Source organism: Saccopteryx leptura, chromosome X (genome assembly GCF_036850995.1).
Source record: "Saccopteryx leptura isolate mSacLep1 chromosome X, mSacLep1_pri_phased_curated, whole genome shotgun sequence".
Taxonomy (NCBI): domain Eukaryota; kingdom Metazoa; phylum Chordata; class Mammalia; order Chiroptera; family Emballonuridae; genus Saccopteryx; species Saccopteryx leptura.
This window is the reverse complement of record NC_089516.1, coordinates 109,306,843-109,328,790: the sequence shown is the minus strand read 5'-3', so window position 1 is coordinate 109,328,790 and position 21,948 is coordinate 109,306,843. Positions and strand designations below refer to the sequence as shown.

At 39.8% G+C, this 21,948-nt stretch overlaps 1 protein-coding gene across 1 annotated transcript in view; it reads left to right on the top strand.

Annotated features, from left to right (window-relative positions):
• Positions 1–19,772: 19,772 nt before the first annotated feature.
• KLHL13 (kelch like family member 13) overlaps positions 19,773–21,948 on the top strand; it is a 267,685-nt gene continuing 265,509 nt past the window's right edge. The window contains exon 1 of the mRNA XM_066356873.1: positions 19,773–20,078. The gene's annotated coding sequence lies outside the window, so the exon portion shown is untranslated. The remainder of the gene's footprint in view (positions 20,079–21,948) is intronic.

The window sequence follows — 21,948 nt, the reverse complement described above, 5'->3', positions numbered from 1 at the left end:
GTGAAGAAAGAGTTCTCTTTTATCAAATACCATTATGTCATCCATTTGCCCCCATTTGCTACTTTAAAATTCATACAAATATGGTCTTGCTGATTTAGTTCTTGAATAAAAAATGATAAAGAAACTCTGGAAGAATACACATGAAATGAATTATACTGGTTGTGTGGGATGTGGATTCTAGGTGGATAAGACAGAAATGGGAAAACTTTTTTAACTGGATTTTATTTTATACCTTTTTGGTTTTGAACCTTGTGAAACTATTCAATATTCAAAACTTGAATTAAAGAAAAAAGTACTTGTAAGAATGAGATGGATTTACATGTCCCTTTCCTATAAATAGCTACTAACTGAATACAGATTTATCCCTTTGGAATGATGTTTATGTTCAGTAACTGTATTTGGATATGTGTACAGATTTAACTAATATTAATAAATTGGAAACGGTTTTTAAAAATCTGTTGCTAATATTGTAAATCTATCACTTTAAACTGCCTTAAGCACCTCTGAAACCAACTGAATCTTTTTAAGAAGTGTATTTTGAAGTATTTTAGATATAGCAATGCACACATTTTTATATACCTTTCAACTTATTAAAATAGGATTCTATTTATATAGCTGCCTCAGGTACTCATTTCTACACAATAAAATACCCCAAATGTAGTGGTTTTAAACAACAATCTTTAATTTGCTCAACATCACATGACCTGGCAATTAAGGCTGGGCTTAGCTGAGATGGCCTATCTATGCTTTGGTGTTGGCAGGGCGTATTCCTATGGCTAGGTTTATTCCTATGGCTGGCTTATTCATATGGTTGGCTGGCTATCAGCAGGGTTGATGGAAGTAAGTGGTCCAAGTATCATTCACATTCCAGCAGGCTAGACTGATCTTTTTTAAAAAAACTTTATCTATTGATTTTAGAGAGAGCGAGGGAAGGGGGAGAGAGAGACCTAGATTTGCTGTCCAATTTACTTATGCATTCATTGGTTGACTTTTGTATGTGCCCTGAGTGGGGATCGAAACTGCAACCTTGATATATTAGGATGATGCTCTAACTGAGCTACTGAGTCAGGGCCCTAGCCTGAACTTCTTTACTTGGTTGCTGGGTTCCACCAACAGCAAGCTAAAGCAAGCTCACATGCCTAAGCGCTTTTCAAGCCTCTGCTTGTGACATGTTCTTTCATGTCCCATTAAGCAAATTAAGTCACATAGTCAATGTGGGAGGCCAAGCTCAGAGTCAATGTGTTAAAGAACTAAAGGAGGGTAGTTGGTATAGGGAGGTATGATTCACTGGGGGGGGCATTACTGTAACAGTAGTTGTTATAATTTTTAAAGTTGTCAATTGTTTTCTCAAAGCATCGATATTAAACACTCAACTCATGAGCTGGCAATTCTGTAAACAGCGGAAAACTGATGCTGAACTATAGCTATTGTATTCTGATTTAAGGTTTAGCGCTACTTAATATTATCATTTAAAATACTAAGACTAATCATATCACTGCCTTGCACCTAATTTTCCCATCACTCCTTTCTGCAATTAGAGTATCAAAATTCCTTGATACAGCCCACAGGCCTTAAATAATTTTGTTTTTATCTACATTTTCATGATGTCATGCCCTATTGTTCAGCTCATAACTTACTATCGTTCAGACATAATGGCTATTTTCTATTCTTACTAATGAGTCAAATTTATTCCCACCTCAGGGCTTTTCACTTGCCATTCCCTCCCTGGAATGATTTCCCTCAGATCTTTGCTTGGGTGGCTTCCTCTCATTATTCAGGGCTCAGGGCAAATTTTACTTCTTAAGAACAATCTTTCCTGACCACTTCTTCAGTAGTACATCCTCCCATCCCAGAACTCTCATCATTGCATTTCGTTTTGTTTGTTTTTTTCATAACACTTCTCATTACCTGGAATTATCTTTTCAATTGTCTACTAGATTATTCTCCTATTCTTCCACTTGTATATAAGCCTTTCTTTCCTCTTTTTCCAAGTGATAGGAGGAGAGATAGAGAGACAGACTCCTGCATGCACCCCAACCAGGATCCACTCAACAACTTCCATCTGAGGCTGATGCTCTGCCCATCTGGGGCCATGCTCACAACTGAGCTATTTTTAGTGCTTGAGGTAGAGGCTCCATGGAGCCATCCTCAATGCTTAGGGCTGATGCACTCGAACCGATAGAGCTATGGTTGAGGGAGGGGAAAGAGAGAGAGAGAAAAACAGAGAGAGAAAGGGGAGGAGGAAGGGTGGAGAAGCAGATGGTTGCTTCTCTTGTGTGCTCTGATTGGGAATTGAACCTGGGAAATCCACATGCCAGACCAGTGCTCTACCACTGAACCACCTGACCAGGGCTAAGCTCTTTTTCAAAAAAAATATATTTTTTATTTTATTATTATTATTTTTTTTTTGTATTTTTCTGAAGCTGGAAACGGGGAGAGACAGTCAGACAGACTCCCGCATGCGCCCGACCGGGATCCACCCAGCACGCCCACCAGGGGGACGACATTCTGCCCACCAGGAGGCGATGCTCTGCCCCTCCGGGGCGTCGCTCTGTCGCAACCAGAGCCACTCTAGCGCCTGGGGCAGAGGCCAAGGAGTCATCCCCAGCGCCCGGGTCATCTTTGCTCCAATGGAGCCTCGGCTGCGGGGGGGGGGGGGGGGGGAGAGAGACAGAGAGGAAGGAGAGGGGGAGGGGTGGAGAAGCAGAAGGGCACTTCTCCTGTATGCCCTGGCCCGGAATTGAACGCCAGGCTGATGCTCTACCACTGAGCCAACCGGCCAGGACCTAAAAAAATATTTTATTTAGAAATGAAATTTATTATTCTTTGCTTTTTATTTTATTTATTTTTTCTTTTTTTAAATTTTATTTAGAAAATTAAATTTAATGGAATAATATTGATCAATAAGAGTATGTAGGTTTCAGGTAAATATTTCTATAGCATTTGAACTGTTGATTACATTGTGTGTCCATAACCCAGAGTCAAAACACTAGGCTCTTAAAGGCATAACTTTGTCTCTTCTGCACCATGTAGAACACATAGTAGGTACTCAATAAAAATTTGTAGAATTAACAAATTAATTAAGTAACTAAAGGCCTGGCATACTCTGTCTTGACCCAGGAATCTTTGCTTGTAAGATGGAGATGTTTAGGTCCTTTCCAACTCAAAAATTTTATATTTTTTCACATATATAATTCAGTTTTTAGATGAAGTTTGAGCAGGGGGAAAGAAGGTGTCAAAATTTTGGGAATAAATATTCTGTATATAACTATTTCATGTTGGAAAATTTGTTGTATTGATTTTCCAGTAAATAGAATATTGGTAGAATTTAGGAAGAGGAATGATGGTGCAACTTAAATTGAAAAAATAGGCATTCTGTTCAACCATATTTATACCCAAATATCTTTAAAAATATTTTATTGTTTTATTTAACAATAACTGACATATAACATTGTACACATTTGAGGTATACAATGTGATTTGATATGTCCAAATATCTTGATTAAAAATAATATATAATCCTCCTCCCCCCACCCAGTTCCACTGAGAAGGCCAGAGAAAGGGAAGGGGGAACCCTCCCCTGGGTGGCACCAGCATACTGACATTTTCATCAAAGTGATGTACTATAGGTACCTGATCAGCTGGTGGTGCAGTCGATAGGGCATTGGCCTGCAATGCAGAGGACCCAGGTTTGAGACTCCGAGGTTACCAGCTTGAGTGCATGCTCATCCGACTTGAATGTAGGCTCACCAGCTTGAGTGCAGCGCCACTGGCTTGAGCATGGGGTCATTGACATGGGCTTAAGCCCAAAGATTACTGGCTTGAAGCCCAAGTTCGCTGGCTTGACTGGAGCTCTCCCTTCCCCCCATCAAGGCACATATGAGAAAGCAATGAACAACTAAGGTGCTGCAGCAAAGAATTGATGCTTATCATCTGTCTCCCTTTTTATCTCTCTGTCCCTATCTGTCCCTCTCTGTGTCTCTGTCTCTCTCGCTAAAAAAAAGAAAATGATGTACCATAAGCTCCAGAACCAACATGCCCAGGATTGAAGCCCAACTCTGCCTCTGCATACCCGTGAATCCTTAGGGAAGTTATCTAACTTCCTATGCTTCAGATAGCACCTTCAGATTGTGAAATGAGGACACTTACAGCATTTACATCAAAGGATTGTTGTGAGGATTAAATGAGGTAATGTTTGTAAAGGGTTTAGCATAGTACCTGTTGCATCTTAGCATCCAACAAATAATAGTTATCATTATTCAGAATAAACAGAGAAACAGCAGTGGACACCAGACTGAAAGAATGGCAAGTAAAGTTGGTGAGTAGGTTGGGGGAGGAGAGAAATGGGAGGTTTGGAAGCGTTCAGAACATTTCTGACATGTCTGTGGCTACACTGCTGATTAGCACATTATTGGAGTTAGGCAAGACAGATGTGGCTTTTTAAAGAATCAGCTTCTGGATATAATATTTTATACTGTAAGGAAATGGTTGTTAAAAATTAATTTACCAAAATTACCAGAAAGTTTAAAGTATAATGTAAATTCAATTTTCTATATCTTGAATATATGGATGTGGGATTTATATTGAAACGCTCTTTAGATGGTTAATGTATATAGGGCTTGAGTCAATAACAGATGCATAATTTAAAGTCATTCATGTTAGGTAGATAACTCACATTCTGAAACTTTAACCCCTGAGATGAAGTTGCTGGTATAAGTTTATAGGATAATGTAATCAGAATACAATATAACATTTTATTTTATTTTATTTTATTTTATTCTGATGTGAGAAGCAAGGAGGCAGAGAGACAGACTCTCGCATACATCCAACCGGGATCCACTTGGCATGCCCACCAGGGGGCGATGCTCTGCCCATCTGGGGCATTGCTCCATTGCAACCAGAGCCATGCTAGCACCTGAGGCAGAGGTCGTTGAGCTATTCTCAGCTCCCAGTCTAACTTGCTCCATTGAAGCTTTGGCTGCAGGAGGGGAAAAGAGAGATAGAGAGAAAGGAGAGGGGGAAGAGTGGAGAAGCAGATGGGCACTTCTCCTGTGTGCCCTGGCTGGGAATCAAACCCGGGACATCCACACACCAGGCTGATGCTCTACCACTGAGCCAATTGGCCAGGGCTTAATGTATACTTCACTAATTGAGAATCTCAGAATATTTAGGTAGAATTGAGATTTTTCCCTTTCTATGGAAAGTAAAAGCATTGCCAAGAACATCGGTATTATAAACAATATTATATCAGAAGAGTATAAACTACTTAAAAGAATCAATCCCATTTATACATTCTTTCCGGTGAAGTTGGTATGCTAATACAGTGGTACCTTGAGATATGAACAGACCAACATATGAATGTTTTTTAAGATATGAGCTGCGACTTGGTTCATATTTTTGTTCGAGATCTGAGCGAAATTCCGAGATACGAGTCGTGATTCAGGAAGCTGCTGCTAGTTGGCGCTTTGGCACACGGGTCCAGCATCAGCAGTGTGATATACAAGTTGACTGACTTATGAGCTCGGTTACAGAATGAATTAAATTCGTATCTCAAGGTACCACTGTATAGTTAATCCACCACACAACATAATTACTTAATGACTTGAGTTAATAAATTAAATCAACATTATTTATTTGTGCACTCCCAAGGCACCAGGCTTTATTTGAGATACTGGGATCCAGTAATGAACAAGGTAGACTGGGTCCATCTCTACATGGGGTTTACATACTAGCAGGAAGACAAATAGTGGTTTACATTAATGGGTGATATGATTTGAGGAATACAGGGTGCTTTGGGAATATTATAAGAATACCCATTCAGGTTTAGGATGTAAAGAAAGATCTTCTTATGAAAAACATTAAGCTGATACTTAAAGTGTAGTAGAAGTTGTCTAGGGTAAAAGAACCAGGAAGCCATGTGCATACAGAGCCAATAGCATGTGGGAAGACTTGGATGTCTTACTTGGCTGATTATCTTTCCGATTAACAGAACAGGTCTATAATGGGTTTATATTAACTCTTTGCCAGTGTAATTTGTATTTATTTATATACTTGAAAATAATAAATTATTTTTCTTAAAAATATTCTGTGATTCCAGCCTGACCAGGCAGTGGCACAGTGGATAAAGTGTCGACTTCGGACGCTGAGGACCCAGGTTCAAAATCCCAAGGTTGCCAGCTTGAGCGCAGGCTCATCTGGCTTGGGTGCAGGCTCACCAGCTTGAGTGCGGGGTTGCTGGCTTGAGCGTGGGATTATAGACATGACCCCATGGTCGCTAGCTTGGGCCCAAAGGTCACTGGCTTGTAGCTAAGGTTGCTTGCTTGAACAAAGGGGTTACTGGCTCATCTGGATCCCCCTGGTCAAGGCATGTAAGAGAAAGCAATCAATGAACAACTGAAATGCTGCAACTACAAGTTGATGCTTCTCATTGCTCTCCCTTTCTTTCTGTCTGGCCCTTTCTCTCTTTTTTCCTTTCTCTCTCTCCTTCGCTAAAATAACTAACTAAATAAAGATTTAGTACCAAAAGAGAATGCAAAATATCTCATTAGTTTATGTAATGAGTGTATGTTGAAAATGTTTCAGATTTATTTAATTAAATAAAATATTTATAGATTATTAAATTAATTTTACCTCTTTAAAAATTTTTAAAATGTGGCTACTAAAAAAATTTAAATTGTATATGTGGCTAACATCTGTGCCTCACATTATATGTCTATTAGCTGGGGTTGCTTTATACTTTTTTATTTTGTCTATGTTAGCAAATGCTGACGCTAGTCAGAAGACATGGCTAACGTGCTATGAATGTTAGAGAGCGTGAGAAGTCGTGAATGCTAGTTAGGGAATGTATGGCTTTTGAATAGAATAGTTACTGAGACAGATAAACATCTGCAGATGCAATGGGAACTTCGTTGGGGTTTAGGAATTGGAGAAAGAAAGATGAGATCATGATGTTCAGGTCCCACCAAATGATTAGAGATCCCTAACAATATCATGTTTATGAAACTGGGACTATTGTTTCCAGGGAGTTACTGCTGCTTCTTTTGCCCCTGAAATATCAAAGCAAGCGCATAAGAAGGAAATGTAACATTACATCGGAAGAAAGTTAACCTGAAGAAATAGGAGCTGAGCCTCCTTACAAACAAAGTTCCCACATTTACATTTACTTTCCCCAAGAATAAAGAAGGCAAACCCAGTCCAAAATACTTTGCCATTCTGTGGTGATAGTAACATTAATTCTTTAATCATCACAATTTGTGTAATATTGTATAGTGAGTGTTATTATCCCATTTATGGATTATGGAAGAGTCAGTGAAGGTAAAAGCCTGGCCCAGGTTGTGTGGTGTTTGGGAGAGCTTACCTATCAGCATAAAAGAAATGAAATGGAAGGCCTTTCAAAAGCACTTTTGAGATGGTATTGGAAAGGGTGTGGTAGAATAGCACATTCCTGCTTTCTACATTTCCTTGCCTAACTAACAGAACTGAACAATTGTGTGAGATTTTGTAACTTGACTTAAATGTACCTAGAGGGCTTACTATTTAAAGCAAGAATGTACAGAGATTTATTTATTTGATTTTTTTTGTTTTAGTAACAGTATTTTTTTATTTAGTATAGAGTATGGATTACTTGTTTTTTAGACACAGTTTATTTATTCATACTATAAGCATTTATTGAATACTTACTATTGCCAGTGTATTAGACATCATTGCCGACCTCAGGAAGCTTATTGCCCGTTATGCAGACATGTAAAAAAAATGCCTGAACATATTTCAGATGCTCTTATAACAGGAGTAGATTCAAATAGTGATAGTAACACTGACTGACTTCAAATTATATTATAGAGCCACAATAATAAAACAGCACGGTATTGGCAGAAAAACAAACATATAGACCAATGGAACAGAATCAAGAGCCCAGAAATAAAACCACATATATATGGACAAATCATCTTCGACAAAGGAGCCCAAAACACACAATGGTGAAAAGAAAGTCTCTTCAATAAATAGTGCTGGGAAAATTGGAAAGCCACATGCAAAAGAATGAAACTTGACTACAGTTTGTCCCCCTGCACAAAAATTAATTCAAAATGGATCAAAGACCTAAATATAAGATCCAAAACTATAAATTACATAGAAGAAAACATAGATACTAAGCTCATGGACCTTGACCATACAGAACAATTTATGAATTTGACCCTAAAGGTAAGGAAAGTAAAGGAAAAAATAAATGAATGAGACTATATCAAATTAAAAGCTTCTACGCAGCAAAAGAAACTGACAACAAAACAAAGAGGCAGCCAACCAAATGGGAGATGATATTTGCAAACAATAGCTCTAATTAGGGGTTAATATCCAAAATATATAAAGAAATCACAAAACTCAGCAACAAACAAGCAAACAATCCCATTAAAAAATAGGTAGAGGACCTGAACAGACACTTCTGCCAAGAAGACATACAAATGGCCAACAGATATTATGAAAAGATGCTCATCTTCACTAGCTACTGGAGAAATGCAAATCAAAACTACAAGGAGATACCACCTCACACTTGTTAGATTGTCTATTATCAACAAGACAGGCAATAAATGTTGGAAGAGACTGTGGAGAAAAAGGAACCCTCATTCACTGCTAGTTGGAATGCAAATTAGTATAACCATTATGAAAGAAAGTATGGTGGTTCCTCAAAAAAATTAAGAATAGAAATATCATATGACCCAACAATCCCTCTACTGGGTATCTACCACTAAAACTCAAATACCTTGGTACGTAAAGACACATGCAGCCTCATGTTCATCACAGCATTGTTCACAGTGGCCAAGAAATGGAAACAGCCAAAGTGTCCCTCAATAGAGGATTGGATATAGAAGATGTGGTACATATATACAATGAAGTACTACTCAGCCATAAGAAATGATGACATAGTGCCATTCATGACAACTTGTATGGACCTTGAGAACATTATACTGAGTAAAATAAGTCAGAAAAAGCTAATAACTGTATGATTTCACACATGGGTGGGATATAAAGTTGAGACGCATGAACATAGATAAAAGTGAATTGGTTACCAGGGGGAGGCAGGTGTGGGGGAAGAGGGTAGGGAGAAGGGTGTAAAGAGGGACAAATATAGGGTGACAGAAAATGATTTGACTTTGGGTGATGGGTATACAACATAATCAACAGTTCAAATGTTATAGAAATGTTTACCTGAAACCCATGTACTCTTATTGATCAATGTAACTGTGTTAAAGTTAATTTTCTAAATAAGATTTAAAAATTAAAAACAAAACAAAACAAAATAGTGATAGTATCTATGACTTATATAGCACTTCCTATGTCCCGGGCACTGCTCTAAGTGCTTTTATGTATAATTTATTTAACCTTCAGGAGAATCCTTTAGGTAAAGAATTACTAGCATTCCCATTTTATTATTAGTAGTCCCAATTTGCAAAAATACTACAAATGAGCAAAAAGTGATTTGTAATGTGCGCAGGGACACAGTGAGTGGCAGAGCTCAGATTCAAACCCAGGCAAACTTTGTTTTACACTAGTGCCCAAAGGTGTGTGTATTGCCACTTGGGTGGACAGAAAATACTTCCTAGGGAAAATGATACTGGAGCCAAGTCTGGTAAAAGGAGAAGCTGTTTGCTAGAATGGCAAGATGCGGGACATTCCTATTTCGATGATCAATGGATAAAGACCAGCAAAATGAATCAAAATGAACAGGTTCAGGAGAAAGAAAAAAGGGAAGGTTGAAGGAGTGCGGGTTAGGGTACTCCAAAGAGCTGCAGGGAAGGAAAGGAAGACACTTAAAAGAGTTAGTTGAGTCAACTTTAAGACTTTGGACAGAAGCTATTCTGGAACTTTGGCAACAAATGTTAAGTCTTGAATTCTGATTCACCTCTAATTAGTTAAATCCGTCAATGTGCATAAAGTTCAGTAAAGACAGGAGGGATGTAGAAGTGTATCTGTAGGATAAGCTTCACCCGACTTTTCTGTAACATCATCCACTGTAGGGGAAATTTTGAAAAATGTTTTACTATAGATATTTTCAAACATATGTACATTTATTTATTTATTTATTTATTTATTTATTTATTTATTTATTTATTCTTGTGGGAGAGACAGAGAAAGTCAGAGAGAGGGACAAACAGGAAGGGAGAGAGGTGAGAAGCATCAATTTTTTGTTGCAGTTCCTTAGTTGTTCATTGTTTGCTTTCTCATATATGCCTTGACTGGAGGGCTACAGCAGACCGAGTGACCCCTTGCTCGAGCCAGTGACCTTGGAGTAAAGCTGGTGAGCCTTGCTCAAACCAGGTGAGCCCGCGCTCAAGCTGGCGAACTCAAAGTCTTGAACCTGGGTCTTCCACATCCGAGTCCAATGCTCTATCCACTGCACCACCGCCTGGTCAGGCAGAAATATATGTATATTTAGATAGAAGAGTAAAATGAATTCCCATGTATCCATCAAAAACTTTAATAACGATCACTATTTGCCAAAAAAATAAAAGAAAGAAAAGAAAAGAATCCAACTGCTATTGATAAGGTGAGTTTAGCAAAATATTTAAGGATTCATTTAACAAAATTCCTGCAGTTGCTTTAACACAGACAGCTGATAAATTTTAACTATATTTAAATCACTGGTTATGTGACCCTGGGCAAAGCAGTTTAATTCTCTGAGCTTCAGTTTTCTCAGCAGTAAAATCAAGGGCCAACACGAAATGGTCTTTGTGTTCCCTTCCAGCACAGGTATCATGATTTCTATGAGTTCTGATGTGCAAAGATGAAGCCAATTTTAAATTGATGAGTGACAAATTTAGATTTGCATTTCAGAAAGATGACATTGTTTTACATAATAATATCACAGTAAAGTTTTTAAAAGGCATAAAAAGCTCTAAAATCCAATATTTGCTCTGGACACTTCTATGTGTAGAGTGTTTCCTTGTTCACCATTGGAGTTCACGCCCCTCACTTTCTCTTTTTACCACAACTGTCACTCCATTGGCTCTGATGTTTTCTTGTTTTTCATCTGGAGGTGACCTCTTCTTTCCAACTTCTCCTATTGTGAGTCTAAGTTTACAAGAGTTTTCTTAATAGTTTCCATGGTTTTAACTACCATCTCTATATACGTATCTTCCAAATAACTGCTGTAATTCTGTATCTCTAGTGGATGTAGTCCCATTTAAAAATGACATGGCAAAAACATGCCTCAAAGTTTGTCTAAAGCCTTTATTGTTTATTAGGAAAAAATTACATTATTTTTTTCTTTCATTCTCAGTTAAGAAAAATCAGAAAGTATAGACAGAAAATATAATTACACCCATAATCCCAAACACTAATAGATAATCATGGTTGCTATCTTATTATATAGTTTTCTAAGTTATTTTTTCCGTATATATATATATATGTGTGTGTGTGTGTTTCGTGGGGGCTTCATACATACTGTTTTGTAACCTATCGTGAACACCTTTTCATTTCAATACATAAAGTTATATATTGTTTTGAAAAGACTATGGGCCTGACCTGCGGTTTCTCAGTGGGTGGAATGTTGACCTGGAATGCTTAGGTCACCAGTTCAAAACCCCAGGCTTGCCTGGTCAGGCACATACGAGAGGCAATTGCTGTGATTTGATGCTTCCTGCTCCTCCTCCCCTTAAAAAAAAAAAGACTGTGGATTATTCAATTATATACTTATTTAATATATTTAAACAAATTTCTGGTGTGGGGAATTAATTTTCAATTTATTGACATGACAAAGAGTGCTGTGAATTCTCATTGCTTGTGCCACATGTATAATACTTAACACACATAGCTGGTGTGGTGGATACTTGAGCTTTGATATATTTTTCTAAAATGATTTTAAACTTTTTTGAGATCCGATCTTATATTTCTTTGTGTCTCTTATAGAGTTTAGTATTGGTCTTGCTAAATACTGAAAAGCTGAAAGTGAAGCCCTTTCTCTAAGATCAGGAATAAGGCAAGGATGCTCACTCTTGATACTTTTATTCAACATAGTATTGGAGTCCTAGCTGAAGCAATTAGGTGAGAAAAATAAATAAAAAGCATCTAAAGTGGAAAGGAAGATATAAAACTGTCACTATTTCCAGATAACATAATATTATATATAGAAAACTCTAAAGACTCCATAAAAATATTAAGATTAATAGCAATAATAAGTGCTTATAGATGAATAAGTGAATAAAAAATTGTGATATATATATTAAATATATAAATATATATAAACATATATATTCAATTATATGTTATATACTCCACTATATATAATAACATATAATATATATTCTATTATATACTTATAATTATGTAGCATAATTATATATTATAGATATAATTATATATAGTAATATATATGTAAGGAATATTATTTGGCCATAGAAAGAATGAAATCTTGCTATTTAAAACAATGAATCTCAAGGGTATTATGCTAAGTGAAATAAGTCCTGCCGAGAAAGATAAATACTGTTTGATCTCTTTTATATGTGGAATCTTTAAAAAAAATAGCAAAACAACAACAAAATAATCTCATAGATACAGAGAACAGATTGGTGGTTGCCTAAGATAAGGGATGGGGTGTAGGAGAAATGGGTGAAGGTGTCAAAAGGTAAAAAGAAACAGTAAGGTTAAAAAAAAATTAAAAAAAAACCCAAACAACCAAAACCGATACCGCCCCCCAAACTCAAACAAACAAGAGAATGAGATAGTCCTGACAGCATTCTAGTCTCTGATTCTTGAGCCTTGACTCTTTCCCTGTTTTTGTACTCTTATCCACAGAAAAGGAATAAAATAGCAATACTGTACTTTGTCAAGGCACATAACTGAATTCTCAACAGCTTTATAGAGATGTAAATAACATACAGTGAACTGTACACATTGAAAGTGTACAATTGGACAAATACTGACATTCATATATACTTATAAAACCATTACCACGAAAGTGATAATAAATATTCTCATCACCTATAAATGTTTTCTTGTACTTCTTTGCTATTCTTACTTCTTCTCAATCCCTATTGTCATTCCAAGGCAGTCAGTGATCTGCTTTCTACCACAATAAATCCATTTTTTGCAATTTTAAATAAATGGATTTATATCATATGTATCCCTTTTTGTGTGGCATCTTTCACTTAGGATAATTGTTTCAAGACTCATACAGTTTGATATGTTTATCATGTTGCATCATGGTGGTGGGGAGCTTTTGTTAGAAGTCTGCCAATAAGGACTCTCCATTGCACACAATCTATTCTGAGCCTTTGATGCATACATTCAGGCCTGCTTGGTCTCTCCCCTTAAATATCTCTCAGAAAATTGTAACAGGTCTAAAATGGATATGCAATTCCCTCCCCCACCAAAAACACAAGCTCCTTCAAAACCTGGTCACTCTATTTTTTCCCAACTTAATAGATGACATCTTTCTCTCTAATTGAATGGATCTTCTTAGTTGCCTCTTCTCACTCTCATACTTAAAACCCATCAGTGGTATCCCTTGCACTTAAATTCCAACACTTGACTATGGTCTGTAAGGCCCTACCGGATCTAGCCTTTGCTAATATCTACAAATTCATCAAATTCTCCTCTTCCTTGGTACTCTCTGGTCTCTTTTCACCTTTCAAATGCATCAAGTGCTTTCCCACCTATGATAATCCTTTTATCTAAATGAAAAATGGAGGAAAGATGCTTGTAGTTATATGGCTAAGAAGGGGCATGTTAAAAGGAAGACTTGTGTGTTGTTGAAGACAGATAAAAGAAGTCAATTGAGAGAGAAATTGAGGACCTTTTGGGTAGTGAGGGTTTCTGTGGGTTCATAGTTCTCTGTGGAATGGGGAGCATCTTGGTAGAGAGTGGAGCTTATCCTATAGCTTTATTTTTAAAACTTAGTGCTTCCAGGGTGCCCAGGAAAAGTTTGATTCCTAGCTGTTCAAATTTGAGCTCCTGTAAGTATTAAGTGCATAAGAGCTATTTTGAGAAGTCAGTTCTGAAAGGTTTTGACAGAAGAGAGCAGGGATAGAATCTTCTCAATGTCTCCTACACAAAATGGAGTCAATGTAGTTTATGGCTGGTGTTATCCTTGATGTTAGAAAATCTGTACAGATCTTTTAGCTCCTTTCCTTCCTTTGGTTTTTCAAACTCGATCTTGAACTTTCCTTGAAGCCCAGTTAACAGCTCACTTATTCTAAAACTGCTTATTTGACTAAGGTGATGGAAACATGTTGGTTTCTATTCACTTAGTATGTATTTGTTTCTATATTGAAACACCCCCTACCCCCCCCACACACAATGTAACCTATGTATATATATTCTAGATATGTGTCTAGAGTAGTTTTCAAAACCTTTTTCTTACTCTGTTCCTTATGCTATTCTATGGAGTAATCAGCTAAGCTGACACCCTGTGGGCTCTCTATAAATGCTGGTTCCATTCAATAATGAGCCAGAGGAGTGTTTCGAAGAAATGCAAATTGAGTAGAGAGGCAAAATAGTGTACTAAATTTGTTCTTTAATCAGAGTTAATGTAATTGAAAGTCTTTGATTTCACAATTATTTGGCACACAGCAGGATTGCAAATGCTTCTTGATGGAGTAGGAATTAGGCATGGCTTGGTGTTGTGTGTGTGCAGGTGTGTGTGTGTCCACATCTGCCTGTATGGTCTCTCTCTTGGTAAATTTCTATGAATATATAATCAATCTGGTGTTGTCAAATGGTTATGGGGCATAGTAGGCAGAATTCTAAGATGACCTCCAAGATTATTGCCCTCTGGTGTACATGCCCTGAATATTTTCTCCCTTTAAGTGTAGTTGAGAACTGTTACATGCTGGGAGATCATTCCAATGATTAGGTTACAATGTGTGACAAAGGCAAAGAGATTTTGAAGATGTAATTAAAATCCCTTCTGGAAGAGAGAGTTCTGCTGACCTTGATGGCAAATGGCCATGTTATATAAACTGCCTATGGACAGGGGCAGTCTCTAGAGCCTATAGATACTGAAGGTCTCCATCCAACAACTGTAAGGAATTGAATTCAGACAACAAGCTGAATGAGCTTAAAGGAGATTCTGAGCTCCACATGTGAACACAGCCTGGCTGACCCCTTGATTGCAGCTTTGTGAGACCCTAAGCAGTGTACCCAGCTCAGCCATGCCTGGACTCATGACCCACTGACACTGAGAAAATAAACGTGTGTGGTTTTTGACCAGCCGTCAAGTTTGTGGCAATTTGTAATGCAGCAATTAATAATAACTAATACAGAGCTTACTAAAGCTGACATGAAAATGTTAGCCATTATATTATTTTGTTAGAGCTGTCATAATAAAGGACCACAGACTGGATTGTTTAAACAAAAATAAACAACAAACAGACATTTTTCTCACAGTTCTCATAGAGGCTGCGTGTCCAAGATCAAGGTGTCAGCAGGTTTGGTTTCTTCTGAGGACTTTTTTCCTTGGCTTGAAGATGGCTACCTTGTTGCTGTATCCTCACATGGACTTTTCTCTATGTATATGCATGTATGTGTCCTAATCTCCTCTTGTTGTAAAACCAATAGTCATGTTGGATTAGGGCCCAACCTAAAGACCTCATTTTAATTGAATTACCTCTTTAAGGAATTTATCTTTAATTAAGGTTATATCCTGAGGTTCTGTGGTTTAAGATTTAACTTATGAATTTTAAGGGTAGGGACAGAATTCAGCCCATAATAGCTATCATGCTTTTCTTTATTTTTTTTACCACTAATATTTTGTTTTGACTTGTTTTCTTATTCCCTGGATTTTGATAACATCTCCCCATTCTTCAGATTTTTATTGTACCATTCTAAATAATTTTCCTAGTTTTTGACATGTTGGGGTATATGATAACATATAAAATCTTTCATAATTACATTTCTAGCTTCTAGTGGCCAGTCTGATATTAACAAAAACATTGCCTTACATTTGTATATATTTTTTACAAGTTTACCAGGTACTTTCATATGTCTTGTTTTATTCGAAACACAGAAAGATACTCTGAGGCAGATAAGGCTAGCATCTTATTATTCCCACTCTAAATTCAAGAAAACACTCAGGTATTGGGGACTAAATCAATGTTACAAATAGCAAAAGTGTCTTCTGACTCCGAATCAGAGTGCTCTACCCACTCAATTAATTCCTACCTAATTGTTCAAATGCTGATTCTACAATATGATTGCCCTTATGTTTGTTATGTACACTGAAGGGTTTTCTCATTGTATGAAGAAGTTTTGCTGGGGCCACACCTGATTATCCCATTTTGCTCTCATTGCTGTTTGAGGACCTATTGTAAAAGCAATCCAAAGTGAACCATTTAATGGCAGGAATGAAGCAATGACTTGGATGTACATCAACTCAGTATTTGTATTTATTTATTTTAAACTTACTTGCCAGGCTTTTCATATATGTTAAACTTGTTTGCTTTAAACATATCTCTTTAAAGATACTGAAAACAGCCCTGGCCGGTTGGCTCAGTGGTAGAGCGTCGGCCTGGCGTGCAGAAGTCCCGGGTTGGATTCCCGGCCAGGGCACACAGGAGAAGTGCCCATCTGCTTCTCCACCCCTCCCCCTCTCCTTCCTCTCTGTCTCTCTCTTCCCCTCCCACAGCGAGGCTCCATTGGAGCAAAAGATGGCCTGGGCGCTGGGGATGGCTCCTTGGCCTCTGCCCCAGGCACTAGAGTGGCTCTGGTCGCAACAGAGCGACACCCCGGAGGGGCAGAGCATCGCCCCCTGGTGGGCGTGCCGGTGGATCCCGGTCGGGCGCATGCGGGAGTCTGTCTGACTGTCTCTCCCCATTTCCAGCTTCAGAAAAAAAAAAAAAAGATACTGAAAACAACTGTTAACTAGCTTTCCACCTAATAGATATTTTGTGTTTATAGTAGTCCTCTGCCACATCTATGATTTGGCTTTCCATGAGTTCAGTTATCAACGGACAACTGTGGTCTGAAAATATTAAATGGAAAGTTGCAGACATAAACAATTCATAAGTTTTAAATTACACGCCATTCTGTGTAGCATGATTAAATATTGCACCCTTTAGATTCATCGGGCCCAGGATGTGAATCATCCCTTAGTCTAGTGTCTCCACGCTGTATAGGCTACTGGCACAGTAGTCACTGAACTGTCTCTATTATCAGATTGACTGTTGTCTATCTCAGTGCTTGTCTTAAGTAACTCCTATTTTCCTTAACAATGCCCTAAAGCACAAGAGCAGTGATGCTGGCAATTCAGTGTGCTAAAGAGAAGCCGTAAGTGCTTCCTTTAAGTGAAAAGGTTAAAGTTTTTGATTTAATAAGTAAAGAAGAAAATTCTGTGCTGCCCTGGCCGGTTGGCTCAGTGGTAGAGCGTCGGCCTGGCGTGCAGAAGTCCGGGTTGGATTCCCGGCCAGGGCACATAGGAGAAGCGCCCATCTGCTTCTCCACCCCTCCCCCTCTCTTTCCTCTTTGTCTCTCTCTTCCCCTCCCGTAGCCAAGGCTCCATTGGAGCAAAGATGGCCCGGGCGCTGGGAATGGCTCTGTGGCCTCTGCCTCAGGCGCTAGAGTGGCTCTGGTCGCACGCAACAGAGCAACGCCCCTGAGGAGAAGAGCATCGCCCCCTGGTGGGCAGAGCGTCGCCCCCCTGGTGGGCGTGCCGGGTGGATCCTGGTCGGGCGCATGCGGGGGTCTGTCTGACTGTCTCTCCCCGTTTCCAGCTTCAGGAAAAAAAAAAAAAAAAAGAAAATTCTGTGCTGAGCTTGCTAGGATATAAGGTAAGAATGAATCTTTTACCCGTGAAATTGTGAAGGACAACAAAAAAATTGTGTTTGTTTTGCTATTGCACTTTAAACTGCAAAAGTTTTGACCACAGTGCATGATAAGTGCTTAGTTAAGATTGAAAAGGCATTATATTTGTGGGCAGAAGACATGAACTGAAAACGTGTTCTGATTGACCGAGTTGTGTTGCACCAGAAAGCATTGAGCCTATGGGAAGACTTTAGCAAGGGAATCTTTTGACACTAATGACACCAAGCATTCACTGCAAGTAAAGGATGATTACACAGATTCAGGAATAGGTTTGGGCTGAAAAGTGTCAAAATTGTTGGAGAGAGAGCAACCACATTCACATAACTTTTATTACAATAAATTTTTATAATTATTCTATTTTATTATTAATTTACAGTATAAATTAAACTTTATCATAGGTATGTATCTACAGGAAAAAACATAATATATATAGGGTTCGGTACTACCCATGGATTCGGCATCACTGGGAGTCTGGACCATATCCCCTGTGGATGATGAGGGACTACTGTAATGTGAATATACAATAATTATTGAATAAGCATGGTGGAGAAGCCAATGAATACATTTCTATTCATGAAGATGAATTGTGTTGAATACACTAACAGGTAAAAGATAATGCAGATTCCATGTGCATTTGTAGTTATTTATCTTTTCATCAGCTTGATAAAACCTAACAATGTTGTTAGATCCTTAATTCTACCAAGTTTTTGAGTAGCTGATTATTTTCAAAGTTACCAGAAAACCACAACTAGAATTTCAGTGCATTGAATTTGAAATACCAAAGTCGGCAATGTTGAGATCTCAAATTCCTTTTGGGTTTAACGGTGGGCAATGGGAGAAATATGAGGAAACATGAAGAACTACAGTCTCTACACTCACTCCCATCACTTCCTTAAAAAAAATAAAAGCATTCATTGACTAAACTGGTTGCTAATAACAAGACCCCATTAATTTTTCTGATCTAGAATTTTAAGTAGAGAGGTAAAGGAAGAGGTCTAAGAAGGTGGCCCCAGGCTGTAACAGTTAAGAACATAAAGGAAGGCTTGACTGGGTTTTTTTGGGGGGACTAGGCAGACAAAACAGGGAGGAGCAAGTGTTGATTCTGACTTAGAGCAAGTAGCCCGTCCTCTAACAGAGTCTAACTAGCTCAGATGTCATAGAGTACAGCGAGCACATCCAAGAGCTTGGGCGCTAGAATCACCCTGCTTGAGATCCTAGGTCCTGCTCTGCCCGTCACTAATTGTGTAACCTTGGACAAGTGATTTGACCTTTACACCTCAAGTCTCATCACTTGTAAAATGGAGATGATAATAATAATGTGGACCTTGGGGGATAGCTGTGAGTTCAGCGTTTGGTTCATAGTAAACGCTCAGCGTAATGTTGAACTGCTGTATTTGTTGTTATTCTTCCTCTTTGTTAACACTCTTTACTTCGGCAGGGAGGAGAGAGATGTAGCGCTCACTGCACTTTCAGAGTGATGAACAATTGTGTGAGAGCCTGGGTCAGGCTTATTTTGAGGTGCGTGCCCCACCGAGGTGAAGCGCACCCTGTGCCCGGGCCCTCCGTGACTATGAGGGACCGTGACAACGGCTGGCAGGAGGCACGGGCGGGCCTCCTTTTGGAGTGGTTAAGCGGGACTGCTGTTCCTGGACACTTGACAATTTTACCTCTCTTCCCTCCTGGGCACAAGAAGCCATGTGTGCTCCAACACGAGCGCCCAGGTTCTGGAGGCCTGAGGGCCACTTGGCAGTCACCCCGCCTCCGGGGCCACCCTTCCAGCGCACAGCTACGGCGGAGGAGTTCTGCTCGGACCCTCGGCACTGTCCTAGCCCCAGCTCCCTCGCCTGCCGCGCAGGCGCCGCCAGGGCCACCCCGCCGCCATGTTTCCCCTGCCCGCGCTTCTTCCCTCTCCCCTCCTCCTCCCCTCCCCCTCCTCCCCCTCCCCTCTCCCTTCCTTAACCCGGCTCCCGCCCCCCTGCTCTCCCCACACCCGGGTGAGGTCAGGCGGAGGCGCTGCCGCTGCAGCCGCAGCAGTTGAGCTCCTAGTCCGGCGAACACTGGAACGGGCACTTTTGGAAATAACTGAGGCGGCGTTCGCATTAGGGTCCGCGCTCTCCGACTGAGCGAGGACCGGGCGAAGTGACCGGGGCGAACAGGGGGTGCGGAGGTGCGGAGTCGGTGCCTCATAGCTGGAGGGAGCTCCGGGTGCGCCGCGCGACTCGTTCTTTGGCCCTCGGAGCGCTGCAGCCGGCGGACGAGCAGCGGGACGCCGGGACGCGGCTAACAAGGTGAGGCAGGGTCTTGAAGTAGCAGGGGCTCCGCCGGGCGTCTTTCCGCGTCCGGGACCCGGCGCGGCGAGACGGGGAGCGGGAAGGAGTTGCTCTCTGCACCGGGGGCAGACGGAGAGGGACCCAGGTCCGCCCTTTGCACACTCCCCCCTCTTTTTCTCTCGCGTGCGGGTGCGCGTCCTCATCCCTGCACCTTCTCATCCCTACCTCCCGGACTCGCTGGCTTCTCCGGACCCCTGGGTCCTTTTAGGACCCCAGAACCCAGTTTTCCTTTGCTTCTTTGTTATTCCTCCTAGACCTCCCCGTCCGGGCTTCGCTGTCGGTGCCCTGACGGTCTGGGGTCCCTCTGTCCGCCTCCGCCCGACTGTCTCTTGCGTTCTAACAGTTTCTGCTTTGTGCCGCCCAAGCCATCCCTTCCTCTCAATTTTCTAACTTGGGAGATTTCGCTGCTGGCCCCCGAGTCAGAAGCACTCACTTTCCTTCTCCTCCAAGTTTTTAACTCTGCTCTGAATGTCTTCATCTGTGAACGTATTGGCTTCTTTGGTTTCATCACAGTTGACTGATGATTTTCTTGGGAGACTACAGTGTTGATAACCTAGGTTTACTGAAAGTGATGGGAACGGTTCTCTAGTAAATATCAGCTAAGGAACTTGAAAGTTTCTTTCTAGTTTTCAAAAACTTAGTCCAAGAACCACAGCCACTTAAAATGTATGGTCGTATGTAATCCTAGCACATGGCCCTAAATCTGACCCCCGTCCCCACTTCTGAGCAGGTCTGAGACAGGGTGACTTTTGTTGCCTCGCTTAATTTCTCCACCTGCAAAATGGGATGTTCATGGTTTCAATGTAGGACTCCAGTGGTGTGGAATAAAGTCACTCAAGTTAGCATAGTCGTTACTAAGCACATTGTAAGGGAACTGAGAGACTTGGGTTTAAAATTCTCTCTGTTGAGAAGGCACCTGCTTAATTTTTTAAAGAAAGAAGCCACAATTTCTTACATTAGATTCTATATTTGTTTAAGCCCCCAAGAACCAGCATCTAAAAGCCATGCATTTAAAAAAGAGACTACTTTTCTGTGGATTGGAGAGTAATTTGCTTAAGTTGATTTCACGCGGCTCCAGTTTGTCTCTCAGCAATCTCACCTCCTGATGCAGTTGCCCTGTCGGCCGCCACACTGAGGTTCATTTATTCACTTCCATATTCGAATTGGTGTCTGAAGACAACTGAGCAGAGAAGCTGCAAGTGAAGGCAGATAGTGAAGTGGTGCATGCTGACGTGTGCGATTCTGTTTTCAGAATGGCTATATCTAGTGCTCAAATGTGAAAACTGAGAAAAAAGCAGTAATTAAGCAGTGATGACATCATTGTACGCTTAAACATATTAGCTCCCTTAACTGCAAGTTCTTCTTAATACCTTTATACTTAACCGTGATAGAATTGTTTTCTTGATATGTGCCCAGGTGCTGCCGTTGGCATAGTGAGTGCTAATTGACAGTAATCTCAGAAGAAACCAAGTTATGAATGAAGATAACACCAAATTTTACTGTCCTAGTAGCACTTCTTTTGGCAGAGAGATAATGAATGTAGTTTCTGCTGCAACATCAAGTGTTATATTTTGAAAATAGACAAATAAGAGCCCAAATTTCCCAAGATTTTTAATTTGTATTTTTATAAGCACACTTTGAAAAGTGTGGTGTGACTGAAGTTTAGCTTGATGTTCTGAAGAAAGTGGTTTTTACAAGAACAGTAAAAGCTAATGATTATCAATTTAGTTAGAGGATTGGCAGGTGATTTGTAGTTTCCCCCCTTGTTTGGTTAATTCCTGACTTCACTTTAGCTCTATTAAAAAATGGAAAATAGTATGGAAAGGGA